The sequence below is a fragment of the Colletes latitarsis genome, chromosome 7, assembly GCF_051014445.1.
Source record: "Colletes latitarsis isolate SP2378_abdomen chromosome 7, iyColLati1, whole genome shotgun sequence".
NCBI lineage: Eukaryota > Metazoa > Arthropoda > Insecta > Hymenoptera > Colletidae > Colletes > Colletes latitarsis.
In genome coordinates this window covers 17,975,287-17,995,577 of record NC_135140.1, presented here as the reverse complement: position 1 = coordinate 17,995,577, position 20,291 = coordinate 17,975,287, and the positions used below count along the sequence as shown (strand labels likewise).

At 42.2% G+C, this 20,291-nt stretch overlaps 1 protein-coding gene across 7 annotated transcripts in view; it reads right to left on the bottom strand.

The window, feature by feature from the left end:
* The window catches only part of Mef2 (myocyte enhancer factor 2), a 55,002-nt gene that overhangs the window by 29,853 nt on the left and 4,858 nt on the right, over positions 1-20,291 (bottom strand). For 4 of the 7 annotated variants that reach the window (XM_076768572.1, XM_076768580.1, XM_076768578.1 and 1 more), the window contains exon 2: positions 5,208-5,266. The exons of 1 other annotated variant lie outside the window; for it this stretch is intronic. The gene's annotated coding sequence lies outside the window, so the exon portion shown is untranslated. Of the gene's footprint in view, positions 1-3,285; positions 3,660-4,966; positions 5,078-5,207; positions 5,267-20,291 lie in introns of those variants that run through there. 2 more of the 7 variants (XM_076768575.1, XM_076768576.1) reach the window with 2 other exon arrangements.

Here is a 20,291-nt window from a genome sequence, read left to right as displayed (position 1 = left end):
TCCCAATATTTTTAAAAAAATCAGTATTATTGCTGAAATATTACTATTTGAATAAGACAACTTGAACATTAAAAACTTGGTTTATAGATTGTATATTATTTAGATAGTATCGAAACAGTTAAATATTCCAATGATATTCATATAATTCAAAATTGAAACGATCAAACTAAAATTCGAACGATATTTGCCCAATATCTTCGAGTTCAGAAAAATTCGAGCCCACTCGATACTCGGAAAGCTTTCGAGATAAATCGCGCACGGTCGCGAGGCATCGATACGACCACGATGGCGCGACCTACAAGTATTGGACGGATCGTTCGTCGTTACGTTCGAGAAATTTGGACGATGATCAAGGTGACCAGCACCGTGCAAAGGACAGAAGAACAAACACGACGATCTTCGACGCCTACGAAGCAATTACTTTCATCATTTAGCCATACTGTTTCTGCATTAGTCGCTCATATATTTATTTAATCAAAAATTAATGGGATAAGTAAACCAAGAATTAAAACGAATGGTTTCGAAGACCATTACAGTCTGCGATACTCGAGTACCTGGAACCCAAGATCGCGGGTCAGGTGTCTTTTCCAACTGGATTTTGCACTTATTCTTTCATATTTGTTTTCTATCCTTTGCTTTCATTTTCACAATCTAATTTCACAGTCGTACGAATGTTCTTCCAAAAGACTCCGAGGTATTGATAACCGGAGAACGAATGAAAAACAAAACGAAATAATCGACGAGGCTTTGCAGTAGCTCGAAGAACATAATATCGCATCAGTTCGAGAAGGCGTATAACATAATCGATCGCGTCACGTGACGAGGTGACAGCCCGAACGGACAAGTCACACATCTGTGTGACTAACAGCGTTAGCAGGATGATGTTGTTGGCAAGAAATTCGATCGAGCCTTGACGAACACAGCCTTTTGATCGTAGAATAGAAAGGTTATTCGACTAGTCCGCGCGTTAACCCTCGATACACCAAAAAAATAATACTCATCGCCGTGCATCATCAGGCTCTACCAGACCTTCTTTTGTCTTATCATATTTATCAATTATTTTACGAATATTTTACAAAAGCAAGAATGAGAAATTTTACTTTTATATTTACTACTATTTAAATCGATAGAAATCTTCTTTTCTCTTTTTCCACGTTCGTTATTTTGTATAAAATTAACATAAAAAATCAAAAGATTCACCGGGGGGGTCAAGCAAGAAACAATAAAGCACACAAACAACCCTAATCCTACCTGGATGTTACTTTGGGTAAATTATAAAATACATTTATCGCTAAGTTAAATGTTATTACTGTGTGAATGGTATCCCCGTAAGATTAGGGTTAAACAAAATGGGCGCATGCACCGTCCAAGTTTCGCTGATCGTGGCTCGTCGAAGACGTGAAGCTTCACCGACTCTGATTAGTCAATCAAGTACTCTTACGAAAAGCATAACAAAAAAAAGGGAGTATCGATAAGAATTATCGAAAAATTCCAAATTTGTATAGCCTCTTTCTTGCAAAGCGCTAAACGAGGTTATGTTTCATTTTCATACGAACGTTACTCGACCTTCTAGGCATTTCTTTAGGCTGGACACTAGTCGTACGAGATTCGAACAATGACTATGGTGCATTAAGATTTTGAGGTTAGGTTCAAGAGCAGTTTTCAGTGCCACGCCTTTACGCAATTACTCTGTTATGACACGTACGTTGGCCTCGAAAGAACTTGTCTATACTGCCATAAATGCACCAAGGTCGTCGCTAATGAGCTTAAACACCCAACTGCCTTCCACCCAATCAGAAGTTGTAGAACGTTGGGAGAGATTTGGAGTAGTATGGTCGTGTTTGTCTCAACTAGTTTGTCTGAATTGCTTTGGATCTCAGGCGTCCATCATACGGAGGATCAGATTAGGGGTATCACCTAGTTTGAAATGGTTTGACGTGGAAGTCTGAACTTCTGAATCGTGGGGCAACACTGATCACCGATGATTTAATCACACTTTTAGATATGCTTGGAACAACATGAATATTTACTCCATTGTATCGTTTTGGATCTCTGGAGTTCAACACACCAATAATCAGAATTGGGTCGTCGTTTAATTTGGGATAACTGCTAGTGGAAATATAAGAAACTCTTAAATTAATCGGATAATCGTAAAATTGAACAACATGGATAATGATTTTACCACACTGAGAAATTTGCATACAGGGGTGCAGAAGAAAGTCGATGTTCGAACTTCTGCACCATTCTGGATCTCAGACGTCCAACGAATCAAGAATAGGATTGGGGGCGTTGCTAACTTTGTAGCTTGTTGCTTGATATCTAAACTTTGTCAATTTTCGGATAACTTCAATCTTCACTGAAGTTGATACAAAGAAATCACTTCCTCGATCCGAATCTTCTCGTCGCGATAAGGCTACGAACACACTTCGAGGAACAAATGGAGGATTGGTTATTCCATAAAGGAATACAGAGAAAATTTGATGTTCAAAGCCTGCACTACTCTGGTTCGATTTTAATAGAATCGAAGAGATTAGTCTCTCCAAGTGCTCGATCCAGAAACACGGAAGAAGATCGATGTTCGAACGTTTGCGTCACTGTGGATCCCCCAAGTGCCTACCGTATCGAGGATCATACTTGCGGCATTATAAAAGTTCGGTAACTGGTCGAGAAATTATTATTCCGCGAGTCCAGAGTTTGACCGTCTAAGAATGATAACTTGGGAGTTTGTTCCGACAAGGGAGGATTAAAATGGCTGAATGAATAGGAGGATAGAGTACGATAGAAAATGGTAGCAACCGAGATGGGAGGAGAAGGTAGCTAGGCGGAAAGGCGAGTGGCACTGAAATCCTGACGGATCCAAGCACGACGAGCGAAACGTAAGAAAACCGCGGTAGTCTAAAAGCGGTAAGCAATCGATAGAATGGTCATCCGATTTTAGCGTTGTCCAGAAGAGGATCAGGGCGTGCAGAGGCAGAGAGGCCGCGGGTATCGAGCGCGCGTGTATTAACAAACCGCGTGAAAAGGTCCCAAAAATAATTTCGGCGTGAAGAAATAAATCCGGGTGAGGCGGTCGCGAGGGTGCCTAAAAGAAGGTTCGCACCGGGTGCCTTCTGGGAATGAAACCGGCATAGTATGCGAGTTATAAGAAGAGCGGTGAAGCGATCGCATCGGCTAGTCGCTAAAGAGTTTTGTCCGCGGCGAGCCACGAAGAGGAAAGACGAAGCTGTATAGAACGGTTCTCGCGAGGAGAAGCCCGATAGAAGCCAGCGCGAGAGCAGGACTTACCTCTGCTGTTTTTAGAACTCCACTCCCAGAACTGCGCGGGTCGAGCCGAGCCAAAACCAAAATACCACCGATATAGCGTTTCTGCGATGGTCTTTGTGTGCGCGACCAACCAGCTCTTTCCTACGGACGTCCAACCGGCTTGCACCGGAGAAACGCCGTCGTGGACTAACCTAACCGACGACCGCCAAACGACGACCACGACCAACCACGATGACGAAGACGAGCAGCAAAGAACCCGAAAGGTGCGTCGAGAATTACCGATACGACGACGACTGTCACGGATCACGAATCGTCACGTGGACAATCTCGATCCGAAGATCGAAAGAGATGCTTTCCCCACAAACGGCCGAGTTATTCTTTTTCGCAGGGCGCAGATCCGTTTCCCTTGCGATCAGTGAATCGTGCTACCGATGACAATCACGGTCGATCATGGTCTTGAACGCCGCGTGTACGGTCTCGAACCGTCGTTCGCTAGGATACATGCCTTATTCCTTTCTTCACTGCACCAAGTGATCAGTGTCGTGAACCGACGGTACCAAACGAGATCCGTCTTCAACGACGACAGAGCAGCCCTGGCGCTCAGGAAGTCAGTGTTTTGTGCTGTGAATGAAGCTATGTGCTCGCTGAGTTTCGAGGGTCCTTTGGATCCCGGGAGTAATTCGCCAGAACCTTTGCCAACACGGTCGTTCCCATAGTTGCACGAAACGTACAAGTTTCGAGGCTCCGTGTCGAGGTCTTCCGGGCTTGGGGGAGAAAGCACTTTCTCGGTTATCTTTTCCCGAAGAATCATTCTGAGGTTTCGTCATTGATACGTGTTCAATTTTTTTCAATAGAAAATAGCTCAGACAAATGAAAAAGCATTCTATTTGGAATACAACTACAGTTGGAGCTAAAAAAAAATAAAATTCGATTTGTTTTACTCGTTATTCTTCTCTTCCTTCAAGCTCGAACGAAAAAAAGCAGACAAAAATCTATATTTCAATTTCGATGCGTTGCCATTTTTTTGAATCTGAACATTTTCTTTTTTTTTTTTAGTTTTGCCTTCTCTGTTTTCGTGTCAACGTGCCAAACATATTTGTCAAAACTCCTTGCACATATGTTTCAATACCTTTTACCATGGTTACTATTTTTTATTGTAAAAAATTGTGAGTTCAATGACAAAACTGCTGCATTCTTCAGAAAACATGATTTAAAAAGTGTTTTTTTTCGTCCTCAAAATCAGAAGACCCCCTTAATGGAGGCTATGGTAGAGACCCCAGATGATGACCTCGTAATTTGAGGGTGGGTTCTCCATATAAAAACTCTAAAAATAACTAACATTTATGAATTTTTTCAAATTTATCCTCTAACGTAGTATCTCGTTAACCGTGTTAACTTTTCACAAAATCGAAGCAACGCGTTATACGAGGTTAGTAGTAGTAATTTTCCGGTAGCAAGTCGACTATCGTTTTCTACTTATCGTCTCGTTCGAATCCTCGGTCCAATTCAAGTACTGCGATTGCAACGAGCTGGTCATGAATTCTCGATTTCTTTATTCGATGCTGGGAGTCCAAGCAGCGTGCTATTCGAGGGTAGCCTGCGCCCGGTCTATGTTTATTTATTTTCGCGTTTTTATCGTCGGTGATAAAATTTCAGTGTCGCGAAGACTGTACTAGAGGAACAGGTTTCTCCTTACTTTTACCTGGATCGAACTCCCGGAGTCGTTTGTGATCGAATCGCTCGAATTGCGAGTATCAATGGCCTCCTGGGTGTCGTGTCTCGGGGAAAAGGCAACCGGAGCTCAGTTTCGTCGCTTCGACGTATCGGTTAAACAGACATTAACAAAATTTTACACAAATATACACACGATTATTTTCGACTGTAATTTGTAGTCTATCAGTTTGTTTTTTATTTGGAAGCAGCCTGAGAATTAAGCAACTTACCTTTCTATCGCATGTAGGAGCCAAGATACAGGGTCGGTGTTGCATACGCGATGATGGTCCTTGAACAAACAAAGAACGAAGAAATTTATAAAAATTATTCGTTTAACTAATTTTACGAGATTTCCATGCACTTGTCGCGTATCCTTGTATGATTAGGGTAAAATTTTACTTTCGACGAGTCGATGAATAAACGATACACGAGCGATCATCCTGATCCACCCACGTACGTTTCCGGCGCAAAAGCAAAGAAAAATGAAAATCGACCATTTTGCGAGGACTTGTTAAAAAGTTTGTCCCCCGGTTTGATTGAAATTTGAAAACGATGTGGCCCGCGATAGGTAACGTTTGACACGCGAAACGGTGACTGGGTTTATTTTATTCAAAGGGGACTCGATATAAATCAAATCGGGGATGGCGGCCGAGTGACGTGACATAATGTAATTCGGATCCGTTTCCTCCTGGCGTCCGTGTGTCCCGTTGTAAGCGGAGATCCGATCGCGAAACCTGTCGTAGCGTCCAAGTTTCCATAATTACTTCGCGCAATGGGATCAAGCCGAGAGATCCAGTCACGCTGGAAGATTCGCCTGAATTCTTTATACCATCCCGCTTCGCCTCCGTATTCGGGGTTTAATCGGGTTAACGGAGCATGGAGGCACCTCCGAAATAGCGATCGTTATTAATTTAAGTCACTCTTAATACGGTTTCCTTCCTACCCGCCGCGGAAAATCGTTAACCGTCCGTTCCTCTCCGTCTTTATCCGAACGTCACGCGGAACATGGAAATTTCATTTGTATAACGACTGCCAGAGTTCGAAAGTTCATGCCACCGGGGTTCCACGACAAGCGCCGCGGAAACATCACGCGCGACGGATAACCGCGACGACGGGGAAAGAAAATTCGTCAATTTCGGTTAGTCGGAGAATAGAACTGACGCGAGACGCGCGACGTACGGTGTTCGCGTGACATTTATTACGAAATGTCTCCGTCGTCGATGTCCACCTTTCATTTTTATTTTCCACGGCTACGTCTCGTTTCCATGTTAGCTTCAGGATCGCGTGGCATCTTTGCACCGTGACCGGTACTCAAATACTTCGGTATAGAATTAAAAAGGGTACGCGAAATTAAAAAATACTTTTTTTGAATTTAGATGATTATTATTTATATTATTATACAGGGTGTTCGGCCAACCCTGGGAAAAATTTTAATAGAGGATTCTAGAAGCCAAAATAAGACGAAAATCAAGAATACCGATTTGTTGATGGAGGCTTCGTTAATAAGTTATTAACAATTAAATTTAAAAATTTCAAATCGTTCTGGAAAAATTATTTTTTGTTGCAGGGGTCAATTATAAGCATTTTTGGTGAATAGACATATCCCTGAAATCCTACTCACTTTCGAGAAAAAAATTCGAGAAGGTGTGAAATTTTTCGACAAAATTAAAAAATTTCGAATCGTTCTAAAAAAATTATTTTCGGTTGCAGGAGTCAATTATAATCATTTTTGGTCAACAGACATACCCCCGAAATCCTATCTACTTTCCAGAAAAAAATTCGAGAAAATGTGAAATTTTTCGACGGAAAAAAAAAATTTCAAATCGGTTTGGAAAAATTATTTTTGGTTGCGGGGGTCAATTACAATCATTTTTGGTGAATAGACATACCATCGAAATCTTGCGCATTTTCGAGAAAAAAATTCAGTACGGTCGGAACTTTAAACGTTAATAACTGTTTAACGAAGTCTTCATCAATAAATTGGTATTCTTGATTTTCGTCTTATTTTGGTCTCTAGAATCCCCCATTAAAATTTTTCCCAAGGGTGGCTGAACACCCTGTATAGACGTTGTCGAAATAGAATAGCTACTAGGTGAATCGACGATCCAAGTACATATTTGTTCCAATTGATGGTTTCGAAACGATGCTTTATCGTTCAATATCGATACAGTATTATTTCCGTCGCTACTTATACTTGGAATTAGAGTGATTTTACAGTATAATAGTCGAGTAAAAATCGAAGAGGCCTGGAAAAGCTCCGATATATCGTGCTACGTACGTAACGTTGTCGAGAAAATGGAGGACGGAAGAGGTCTGCACGAACTACGAGCCAAATCGTCGGGACCAACTATTTCATTGATGAGATCATGTGCCTAAAACTAGCGGAGTACGGAACTCACGCGGCACACGAAGTGCGTGCAATATCGCACACAATGTTTTAAGAATTTCCAAATAATACTCGATATCATAATTTCTATTATGCAACACATCAGACCACTCCATAAGTTTCTCATACATGTTGTAATCTCAGTCTCTACGAGTATGGTTATCGTTCAAACTAGAATGAAATTGAAAATACGTGTTTTTGACAAAATGGCGCCCATGCGGAGCCAGTCAACCGCTTCCATCTCGAAAATTTTGACTTCCACGAGCAATAAAAAAAAAAACTATCGGATATACTGATAGAATTCCAGTTCGAAAGATAAAGATGCACCTGCTTTGTACGTACATAAAATTTGAAAGAGATTAACTCCGTGTTGAGATATCGGTGGAAGCCATTCAACACTAGAACTACCGTCAATTATGGTGTATTTATTCGAACGAAAGAATTTAAAATAGGAAGTGAGGAAAAATGATATTACAAAAACATTTCGTGCCATAAATTACATTATCGATTAGGAATCTTTTTCTCGAAAGTGCGTAGGATTTCGGGGGTATGTCTATTCGCCAAAAATGATTGCAATCGTTTCGAGATTTTTTAATAAATTTGATTGACTTCTTACGGAAATGTCTAATAATTTTTTTCTTCATAAATAAAACTCTATAATCTAATTGATGCTGTTCTTTCGTGAATACGTACGTACGAGAAGTGTTGAATCTATCGGAGACTGATTACTTTTTGCAGCAAAAATCGTCCAAAAGCGACGACTCCGAAGGAGACCTCCCTCCACCTTAACGAACGTGGGTCACGATTAGGAAGAGTAGATTGGGCAAGACGGAGAGGGAGGGGGCGGAGGGGCTTGGTTTCGGGGAGAAATAGGGGCGACAATAATTTTTGCCTTCGGCGAACCGCCGACTGGAAAAGAGGAAGGCATAAAACGACATTGCTCCGGATCGGCACGTGCCACTCGATAAATCTGTCGGCAGCTGACGGCCGCAGCCGGCTGCAGGCGAGTGCAACACGCAGCCTCCCGCCTGCACTTGCCCTTTCTCCTTCTTTCAACCCCAGCGCTCGTTTTCCTCCTTCGCGCGCGTTCCCTTTTGCTCTACGTCCCGCCATTTTGCCGGGCGACGAATATCAGACGAACCTCCGACCCGAAAATATCGAGGCCCCCCTAATGCCTCCTCCCCAACAGGCTTGGAAATTAATGTTTAAACAAAGACCCAGTCCCAACCACGTGACCTCGGATCCTGCTGCGTAGGGCGAATTTTATTGTTTTTTTTTTCCTTCGCGGAGTAGAAGAGAAACGGGTGCTGGATTCTTGTTTAAACGATAGAACGTTGGGTACGTTTTAAAGGGGGGGAAATCGTGTTCTAATAATTTTGTTACGCTGAATTAAATTATGCAAATATGAACTTTATCATCGAAATGGACCGCTTCCAGAAACATTTTTCCCAGAAACGCTCGCATCACGCTTCGCGATTTTTATTTTCTTCTTTTTCCTCGGACGATTCCGGAGTCGCAGCCGGCTTTCCCAAACGCGCATCTCGTAGAGATATATTCAAGGAATACGGCGATATTGTTTTAAAGCTGAACGATATTGAAAAAACATCGCATAAAACATGTACAAATTTTAACGTCAGAGACCCCGAGATCCTCGTACTGCGTTCTCCGATCTTTTTATTTTCGTTCGGTTGTATCCGATGACCTTGCAACTGTATGAAACGCGCAATTTCATAGGGAAATATTCGAGTAACAGAAAAATATTTTTTCCCAAAGATCACGGTTACGAAAAACGTTAAAAAAAAAAAGAAGATTCAAGTTTCATCGCTGAAAACTTTCACGATTTTCATTCTAATTAAAACGGTGTTCGTTTTAAATTTTTGAAACATACAAAATTTATTGATACGATTCCCATAGTAAAAGCCTCGTACGCATCTCCACGCCATCATACTCGAAGATCCGCAATCTACTCGAAAATAATGATCGATGATCGTAACTTCCAATACCAAACCTTCGTTTTCCCGACCAATTGCAACACAGGCGAATTTCACTGGTGACATATAATCAATACTCGCATACAATTACGCCCACAGGAGACAAATGTATCAAATTTCGCGACACGTTTCAGGATTACGTAATGGACACTCTACCCTCGCGTTCCATTAATATCATGCAGGAAAAACAAACACAAAAGGAATTTTCTAAACGAACGAGTGAAATTGTCCGTAAAGTAGTCTACGATTTACACAATTTATCAGAGACGAACGAAAGATCAACCGAGATTCTACGATAGTTTGGTGGATTTCTATCGACTAGATCGTTCTGTTCGACCGTTGAACGATCCAGGAGGCACCCCCAAGAGGCGCGAACACGTGTACAGTTCGCTGCAGCTTTCTTCGTTAACAGGCAAACGACGATGCTTCGAAGTCTACGCGTGGAGAGACGTGTTATTCCGTTTAAACGCCATTCGAACTCCTCGAATCGTCAATTTCACAGAATCGAGCTCCTCGAGCTTAATGATTCGCCTGAAACTCGCTACTAGAGACCGGGCGATAGTCGAACACGAGCATTAATCGAAATATATCGCGTATCTCGCAAAGTTAGTCGAGAACGACGTCTCGATTAGTATCGATCCTATCGAAAATTTGTATAAGACAGAAAGGTTGGGCAAATTTAAAAGGATATTCTCTGGAGATGTTAAAAATTCTGATGGGTTAAAAAATTTAATATGTTTATATTTACTATTACTTATGTCATTAAATGGCTCCAACGATTTCCTTCAAATTTTACGTACATACAAAGCAGATGCATCTTCATCTTTCGAACTAGAATTATATCAATACTTTGGTTGCCATTTTGTTAGAACATGTATTTTCAATTTCATTTTAAAAGAAGAATTGCAACGAATCTGATCATTTATTTGTATTATTTTTAACGCGAAACAACTTGGATTCTCCCTTTGCAAGTCTCGCTTAACACGGTTTCGTGTATCACGGAACCGTATCGCCAGCGTTATAAGAAGTAATCATCTATGCTCGCATCCAAGAGGTCCAAGCGAACGAAAATCCTCGGGAACGCGCGTTGGTTGGAACCGGCTATATACACGTTACGTGCCGCTTATTACGTATTGGCTACAAAACAACGAGTTACACGTATGTAGAGTACACGCTTAATCGATCAGCGCGTTACTTGCGTCATTGGAGCACCGGAGACACGCGCTCGAGGCCTCTCTTTCTCCGACGCAGTTTTTCTTTCTCCCCGATCGCTTTTCCGGTCGCACGACGGAAGACGAAGATATAATAACAGAGGGCGAGAGACTTCGCCCGAATCGTTCGATTCCAAAGTCGTTTCCATTAACGCGACGGGGGGAAAAACTTGGACACAAAAATGGGTACAGAAATAATATGAAAGGATACGTTAGAAAATGTAGAGGAACAACATTAGAGAAAATATTCAGTTACGCGTAGGCGTTGTTCGTTGAGCTTGACCATCAATTTGCAATTCAGCCATATTACGTACTATAAATTGATACCAAGTTTCTGACATTTCCAAACCTGTTTTTATAACGAATTTTTCTTGATCAGTTGGTATCGATATAGAAAAACAAACTGCTTGACCATCAATTTGGAGTTGCGTCATTCCCATCGCTAACAACACACCAGTCGATTATTCTGTATAAAAGTACGAATATCTTGTATCTGATATCTGGTACCTGAGACTTCTATGCTTCGTAAAAATTCCTACCTATACTATTTACTTCTGTAACCAATTACTTCACCACCAATACGTAAATTACTCGAGCAGCTGAATATGTTAGCGTACGCGTGAATTGGTCGTTGAAAAATGTATCTGGAAGCTTGAATTGATACCGGGTACCCCCAGAATCCGATACCTTTCGTACTTCCTATTAAGTAGCTCGGTATCGAATTGCTCGACTAGCATCAATTTGTAATCGTATCAGTCCCATCACTAGGCAACGGAGCCGCGATGTTGGCACGAGTGCAACGCGCCATATTCTTTGTCCTATGACATGGCGAAGTTAAAGCTCCGACGGCTAAATTTAAACGCAGCCGCCAGGGCTGAGTCTAAGACCGAGGCTGAGCAGGAGCAGCCGCCAGAAACCAGAGCACGTGCTTCAACTAAGTGACGTGTGCCTTCCTCCCCCTGGTACCTCCTCCGCCTCCTCCCCCCGCCACCTTCGTTTTCCTCCTTGTCGTTTCCCTCACCCCCCTTCCCACCTCCTACCTCCCCCTATCGTTCGCCAGCGTCCCCTTGCCCCTTCGTTCCCCCCCTTTCTCGCGTCCATGGCACCTTCTGCGTGTCTTACGGATTTCTAATTGCGAGCGTGTGTGGACCCGCGTCTATACGGGGTGTTTCGTAACGAGCGTAGAAAACTTGGACGATTTCGGCAGTCCGGCGATTACGCGGGGGAAAAACTATGGCGTAGGAGCTAATGCAACTGCGATCGATCAATTTTTCGTGAATTTTCTCTATCGTTTCATTTCACACTCCTTGATAAATTATTATATCAAAATCCTCCCCTCCCCCTTCATTTCGTGATACATCGAAGCTTGGGTTTCATAAAAGTTGTAAGACCCCGGAAAAGCAAGCATCAGTTTCTGAAGATTTCTTTAGCGGAACTCGAACGTCCCTTCGAATCGCAAGAAGCTCGCGAAGCTCGGATTTTTTTAACGCTGCGATGGAAGTCCTCCGTTTTTTGGCTGACGCTTGTCTAATTAAAACTACATCGAACGATCGATCGATTTTCCGTATGTGTGCCACAGCCGAACGCCGCGGAGAGCTGACACAAACATCCTGCGCCTCACACGTGGCCCTAGCTGAGTGCAGGACACGTGTTCTCTCTCCTACAGAGACATTTCTCCATGTTATACCGAGGGTTAGGTATACACTGCAGCCCTTCGATAACGTTCAGTCAATTTTCGAAAAGAATAATGTTATTCGAACATTCCCATTCCCGTCTAATGGATGGCCTTTCTCCAATCTCTCGCATGCGCGGAACTTAATCGTCCTCCATCTTTGCACCCCATAGAATTGCAATAATTTCTTTAAAATAATCTATAATGCATGCCCCTTTTAATAAAATTAACTCACGGAATAGTTTTTCTTGAATATTTTTTTGGAAGAGTACCTTTTTTCACTGATACGAAGGTATGTACCCCCTTAATGAACGTGTCATTGGATCGGTCCCATGGCTAGTTCTAATACCTACGGTCTGTTGCATCGCGTTGGCCTGATCCAACCGTGGGGTCCTACAACCGTCGGTGCCCTTCGACCCTAGGTGCCCTCCCGCCACGTTCTGACGCCTCTGTCCCATTAATTTTAACTCTAACACGAACTTTTTGAGAAAGAAGAAAAATTGTTCAGGCGACGATTATTGATAGCATCGAATTAGAGTCAAATTCGCCAAACTAAAGTGAACAAGCATAATTTAATATACGGGGGGTAACTAGAACTATCAATACAGTACGAAGTATTCGAGAAGTCCTAACTCTAGTTTCAACGATTGGAACTACAGTTGTGTACCCTGTAGATGAAAAGCTCGCAGGGACGCGTGAACTGATCCGACGCCGTCGACGCTCAGCGTCGTCAAGGAGACTCGAGACGTCCGACTGGCGAGAAACGTTTATTTTCCGCAATTCGTACGGTGAATTTTTCAGCTTTCGCACTTTCTTCGCCGATACGCAATTGATCTTTAACGAGGCCGAGTCGCCCGACAAGGTCACATCCATCTAACGGGGTACGTCCAATAATTGATACAACGATTGCCCACGAGCGCACAATCGTGAAACAACGACGTAAATAACGGGGAATGACGTCTGACCATGCATCGATGTATCGCATGAATAGATCGAGAAAATCCCTTCGTCCGACCCTTCTCTAGTCGTAGGAGTATACGTGACTCATTAAACTTTTTATAACGCGAACAACGATTCTGTGATTCGATCTTATACTAACATTACAGATACTATGGATTCAACTATCGTAAATATAATGATCACTTAACGGATATACTCTGATAGTTGGACGTTGGTCTTTCGAGCCCCGTAAAAATTCCTTTATTTGCGAATCCTCGTAGCGATCGAGCGCGCAGCCGCCGTGAACCCGACGAGCGGGGGGGAAGAAAAAAATCGCACGGTCGCGATGAGTCGAATTAATGCCGAAAACGAGACAGAAAGACTGGCCGCGACCCTCTTCTTCCTAATGTCGTGCAGACTACGACCGTCGGTTGAAACGCGATACTCGCTGGCACGGCTCGGGATGCGCGAGCGATTCTACTCGAAGCAAAGCAGAATGAAAGCAACCTGGTGAAAAGAGAGGGAGAACGGTGGCGCGAAGGAAGTGGATCGGAAAAAGAGGAAAACAAGAAGGGAGATCGGTGAGTTGAGTGAACGCACGCCAAAGGGAGAGGGGACGTAGCTGGGGGGAGGGGAGCAGGATAAAACGTAAAATTTTGAAGCGCGTTTAGAAGCGTCTCAAAAATATTCCGATACCCGGATCATCGGAAAGAGTTCCTTCGATTTTAATACCGGATTAGCGAAGTAACTGCTGGCTTTGCGATTATTAACAAAAATTTTATTCGTTTCTATCGTTACTAAGGAAATTAAAAAATTTTGATCTCCTAGATCGACCCGTCTGTCAACTTTTTTCTAAAATTAGAATATATTAATCGATTGTTAAATCATTTTAATATTAAAAACAATTTATATCGTAAATTCTAATATTCGCGATGCTCGCGGAAAAGTTTTTTAAAAATTGCCAAGTCACGGCCACGTAGTCGCACGGATCAGCGTGTACCGCCGACGCGAGATCGTTCTCCGCGATCATTTTTCCTCCGGAAGATGTCCCCTTAAAATTCTCTCCCCCGGCTCTTTCTTCGAACTCGCCATAACCTCTCTCCCTCCCGGTGCCTCGTGCACGCGTCGAATGGAAAGAGAAAAAGGGACAGCCAAGAGAGGCGCTCGCTCGCGCGCCTCTTCCTCCCCCCACCCCCCCGTTCCTTTCCGTATATGTGTTGCGCGCAACAGACGAGAGAAACGAGCTGGCAGATGTTGGGCGCGTGCGGCGTCGAACCTTTTAAGGCGCGATCACTGGACGCCCGGCGTCGCGGCGGCCCTCCCCGCGTCGCTGTTGCCCCCACCGATCGGTCCGGGTCTTCTCCTCTTCTACCGCCGGACACCTTGAGAAGTCGAACCCGAGCCTCAGCCTCCCGCGAAACCTCATCTACCTCTTCTACTTGCTTTTCTATCGTCTGTCACCTCACCCCCCCCCCCTCCGCCCCTCCCCTGCCTACACCGCGCTTACACCCTACGCGGGGTCATTTATTCTCTTAGCTCGTTTTCCACCCCCCTCTTTTTGCCCACGGTAAAGCTTTCTTCTATAATTTACTCTCTCTCCAGGTTTGCTTTTTCTTTTTTCCCATCCTCCTCGACGCTTAACTCTTAATTATCAGTTATGCCGTGAACTTTACCGTGCCGTTTACGTAACACGAAGACGCCATTCAGTTCGGAAGCACGGTGACCAACGTACAGTCAAAGACAGGCAATACGCTCCTCGTCCAAATATAAATTCTGAATAACGCATAAAACAAATTCATGGAGAATATATCATTCCAGTACCGTTCTAATCGATGATAATAATTGTTTTAACAGAATATACTGGTTAGTGGTATATTACTAACTCGGTTTGAGTATGCAATGGTACGCAATAACGAGGTGTTACTATTTTTTGTTGAATTCTAATAAATTATAGATAGTTTTGTGCCTCTCTTTTTATTGTAAGATAATATTAAGTTAACGACGAATAAAGGAATAATTACAAACTTGCGAATGCTTTTTATTATACGCGCCATAATTCTTTGACGTTAATTTAATCCTTTCGGCTGTGTTGGACAAAATTTTGTATAGAATAGATCTCGAGTAAAATTTTAGGATCATGTTTCTTCGAGGTTGTTGAATCTGATACAATTACTCGGATCGGTGGACAAATGATCGAGTACAGGGGGGTTCGATAGGACCAGTCTGACTCTAATTTCGAGCTACTCGAACGTTTCGAGTACTCGGGGACACCTCTATCTCTCGCACGTGGCCGATAGGACCACGTGGGCTTTTCGCCTACGTCATAGACCGAACCGACATCCATCCCATCGCGTATTGATTGAGAGTGGCCATGGTCGTTTCCATGACGACGTTTCTTTTACCTGTACGCTCGCTGCGCGCATACACACGATACACCTTTTCGAGTATACACGGCGGCGACGCGAGAGTTGCCCGGCTACGTAGGTAGCAACTAGTGATGGGACCAAGCGAGTCGCAAGCGCCATCGGAACCACATAGGACATACTTCAAGTGCAATACTTAAAAATACCACATAAATCCTGCACGAGATTGTAAAACTAAATAATAGAAACGAGTAACCTAAATATGACACGATTAACCTAGAAACGAATAATAGAGAGGATTAACCCAAAAATAAGCAACAATATTAATATGTTAATCGTAATAAAAAACATAACCTACCAAGGAATGTAACAGTATTGTTTGAGCATCTGAAAACGAGCGACGATAAAAATCAACCTAAAACTGGATAATATTTATGAACGAAACGTTATTATTAGATTCTTGGCGAAGCGAACATCCGAGTTATTGATTGATACATTCGCGAATACGTATTGAACTTGATCCCAACGCTAGTGGGAACCTTAGGGTTGTAGTAGGTGTAGGTAGGTGCGCGCGTCGTACCTGCGCGACGATATGCATAGTTTCCCCTCTGCCCTGCTGATCCATCTTTTCGAACCCCCATCAACCTGTCCCATCTACACAGTGTATCGAGTGAATCGGATCGGATCCTCGATAGAAATCTCTCGAGCGTGCACGTTGCCGTACCACGCGTGCAAAATTTATAATCGACCCCTCGATACCACGCCGTGACGCGTACCTACCCTCCCCCTCCTTATGTCCCCCCACCCGTCCCCTTGCCCTACATGGCCCCTAACGCCGCACCAGCTATACCTTCTCATAGACTCGTAAGCCCGTTACGATATTATTATTTATTTACTTATGTACTTATTAACGGGTTAGTGCCCTTTAACATACGAAACCGAAATAAAATGATCGTTTCGTGTCTTTCTTCTATTCTACAACGACGATACACATCGCAAGGTATTCGTTTAAGAATTAATAGAAGCGTTGTAAATTGACAAATTCTGACATGTTATTACCACCATCCTTATCAGGGAATAATTGCATATTTACATAACGAGTACTTTCAAACCTAATCTCATATTTCTGGAAACATGCAATTTATCTAGTTGCTTCGTAAAGAGTATAAGAGTAACTGCTAATTTCTGAAAACCAGTTTAACACCTCAGGTTTTGTGCGAATGGATTTAAATATGTAACTGAAGTAAATAAATTACGCAGTGGCGCCATGATTTGAATATTACTGTATATAAATGTTCCCTCGAAGAATGTTCTCACGATGAACATCATTCGAGGTTTCAGGTTATATCGAAGCCTCGGTGAAAATTTTATATATGTAACATTAAAAATAAAGAAAGATAATTTTAAATGTCTGTGAGTATTAATTACATTTTATGTATAATACAGTTCGTGAAAGTTCGCGGATCTACGGTGCTCGTTTAAATGGTAATTGAAAATAATTTCGTGCACGATCGGGTTCTTGAAAATGTCACCTCCCTTTGTAAAAGAAGAAAGAAGACTAACGAGTTATAGTTCGACAGAACGCGTCTCGCGACGCGAACACGAGACACCAATTACAGAAATTTCATTCGCGTGTTGCGTTGCTTTATTAACGACTGATCGCAACAATGGTCTTTCATTTATCAACATGAAACAATAACAAATCGATCGGGCAATTCGTACACGTTAAACCACGGAAGGTGAACGCAACAGCACGTGCTACCAACACGTGGTGATGAGTGCACGAGTGGGGAGGCAGAGGGGGGGTAGGGTGACAGAATAAGAGGAGGGGGGACCGAGTTCCCGCGTAAATACATTTCCCACATTACCTTTCGCCGTTTTTCACCAACGAGTTTTGAATACACGTTCAATTTTTCTCGAGACTGGGACAGCCTCATAATTTCGATCGAATAATTTTCGAAAAAAACATTCTGTGTCTAATTTCAACCCTCTATCTTGTTCTGAAAATTCGGATTACCGAATTTGTGCCTATTCCCCCTATTTAATCGAGCACGAAAATTATGAAAAAAATCTGGTGCATTGTGGTTATCGAGATACGTGTTTGAGAATTTTTCCCGATTTTTCGATTCCAGATCCTAGGCGTGAGAAATTAAAAACGCAGAAAAATACCGATTTCGTATCGAAGCTTTCGAAACACTAGACTTACTAAACTTACTTGTTTGTCCCTACTTTGGAAGTTAATGCTAGTATAAGCTAGTATACCTAATAACAATGCTAGTTAATTTAATAGTAAGTTTGTAAGTTGAAGGTTTAGAAAATTACGAAAGATTTATATTATCAGGAAGCTGCTTTCGAATACTTTTCTAGATACATTTTTCCCCTCTCTGATCAGAAGGAACTTGGCCATACGAAACGAATCGAAAAGCCAGGAAATCAGAAGCTAAGCGTAAAGCTGACGACGGTGCTGTGCGAGAAATCGAATTGAAACGGTTTCGAGCGATGCACACGACTCGCGAGTCCATTATACACGTATTTGGAAACTGCGTTCCAACGCAATGGCACGTGTCAGTGGCACGTGCTAAAGGGCGCAGAAGGAAGAGGGAGAAAAGGAAGAGGGACGAAACAGATAGAGAAAGACTCGTGTATTTTCTATAGAATCCCTCGACAAGCGGATTTGCGTCAACGTTGCCATCGGAACTTTTCCTTGGCGACCCGGCAAGAAGATCGACTTTCTCTAAATTTAAAATATTATAACGTCTCAAAATCTACTTAAAAGTATTGGACTTAATATCTAAACGTGAACTCGATCGGATTATTATTCGTTAAACGAAATTCGTTAAATGAAAATCAATTCGAAATCCTCGAATCTCGAGATATCGAACGTCCCCGTTCTCGCTATCTGTCGATTACTCGTTACGAGAGCGTCGAGTATCTTTTAACGTCGAGTTTCTTTCGTACCTTTCGATCCTGCACATTAAGTACTCGAGTTACCTAATTGATTTGTTATCATCGACGTGCAATATGGTATTAGTACCTTCGCTAAACCATAACGGACACACGTGTACGTGGCACGTGAGAGTAGGCGGAAGGAATCATTGGCGTCGCGTTCAGATTTACGTCAATCGTGACCCGACGCGAAGCTCAAAGACAGCCCTAGCTAACGAGGGGGAAGAAAAAAATGACGGTTAAAAAGGAGAACGAGCCTCGTAGCTTTTCCGATACCAGCTTTCCCGCGGACCGACATCCGGTACCAGTTACGCGCGGTTAATTCTCAGCTAGTGGATACGAGGCACGACGATAACGACGGGGTAAATTTCCCGCCATTTTCGAACTCACATTTTCTTACGGAGAATTTTATATGACGAGCAATTTCATATTCGAATACTACTATTTTAATCTTACCAATCGAATATTGCTATTCCAATATTACAAAACCATTAACAAAACACTAAATCTTTCTAATCGAATATCGTTATACTTAATGGTTAAGTCTCGATCGAGGATTAGGTTTTACTAACAGCCCCTTACGCACTTCTAATCCTTCTCGTTGTATTCTTTCGTACGAATCGATTCTAGTCGTCGCTATGTACACAGAGTGTTCGACCAACCCTGGGAAAAATTTTAATGGGAGATTCTGGAGGCCAAAATAAGACGAAAATCAAGAATACCAATTTGCTAATGGAGGATTCGTTAAAAAATTATTAACGTTTAAAGTTCTACTCGTACTGAATTTATTTCTCGAAAGTGGGTAGGATTTCGGGGGTAGGTCTATTCACCAAAAATGATTGTAATTGACTCCTGCAACCAGAAATAATTTTTTTAGAACGATTTGAGATTTTTTAATTTTATTGAAAAATTTCGCACCTTCTCCAATTTTTTTCTCGAAAGTGGGTAGGAATTCGAGGGTATGTCTAATGATAAAAAATGATTGTAATTGACCCTTGCAACCGAAAATAATTTTTCCAGAACGATTTGAAATTTTTGAATTTAATTTTTTAATAACTTTTTAACGAAGCGTCAATCAAGAAATTGATATTCTTCATTGTCATCTCATTTTGGCCTCTAAAATCTGCCATTAATATTTTTCGCAGGGGTGGCCGAACACCCTGTATATGTGCATGCACATGATACTGCGAAAGGAAAATGTACGAAAAATAAACACACCGCCAGGTATTTTAAATTTGGACGTTCACTTGAATATAGCATACGGATAGATGAGAAAATTCAAAATACTTCGTAAAAGTGACAGCCGCGACACGCTTATTTCTTTAATATAATAACCGCGGTTTCTCCATCCCGATTCTAAGTATACACGTAAAGGCCGTGAATTATTGAGTCGAGCGTCAGAATTTCAGAGTGCACGAATCAAATTAGTCAGCGCCTCGTCCCATTAAAAGATCCCGTCAAATTGCTTTAAATATTATTTCTAAATCCTACCGTCAATTATTGAGCTACGTCGCGATTCGATAACCCTCTGAAATCACTTATAACGATTGCAATCTATTTACCGGACGCTTTAGAATATTAATTATTGGTTTCTTGCCGGATCCAGCGTTCTCCAAAATGGCGGACGCGACTACCGAGTCGCGATTTAAGATAAGGAGGCGGAGGATTACAAAGTAACTTGGAATAAAAATTAAAAAAATAAAATTCGTCTCGCTCCACCGAATAATATTGGCCAAAGAAAAAGGAATAATTTTGTTTTAATTTAAACAATTCGAATACCAAATTATGAGAACAGTCCCAGACTTG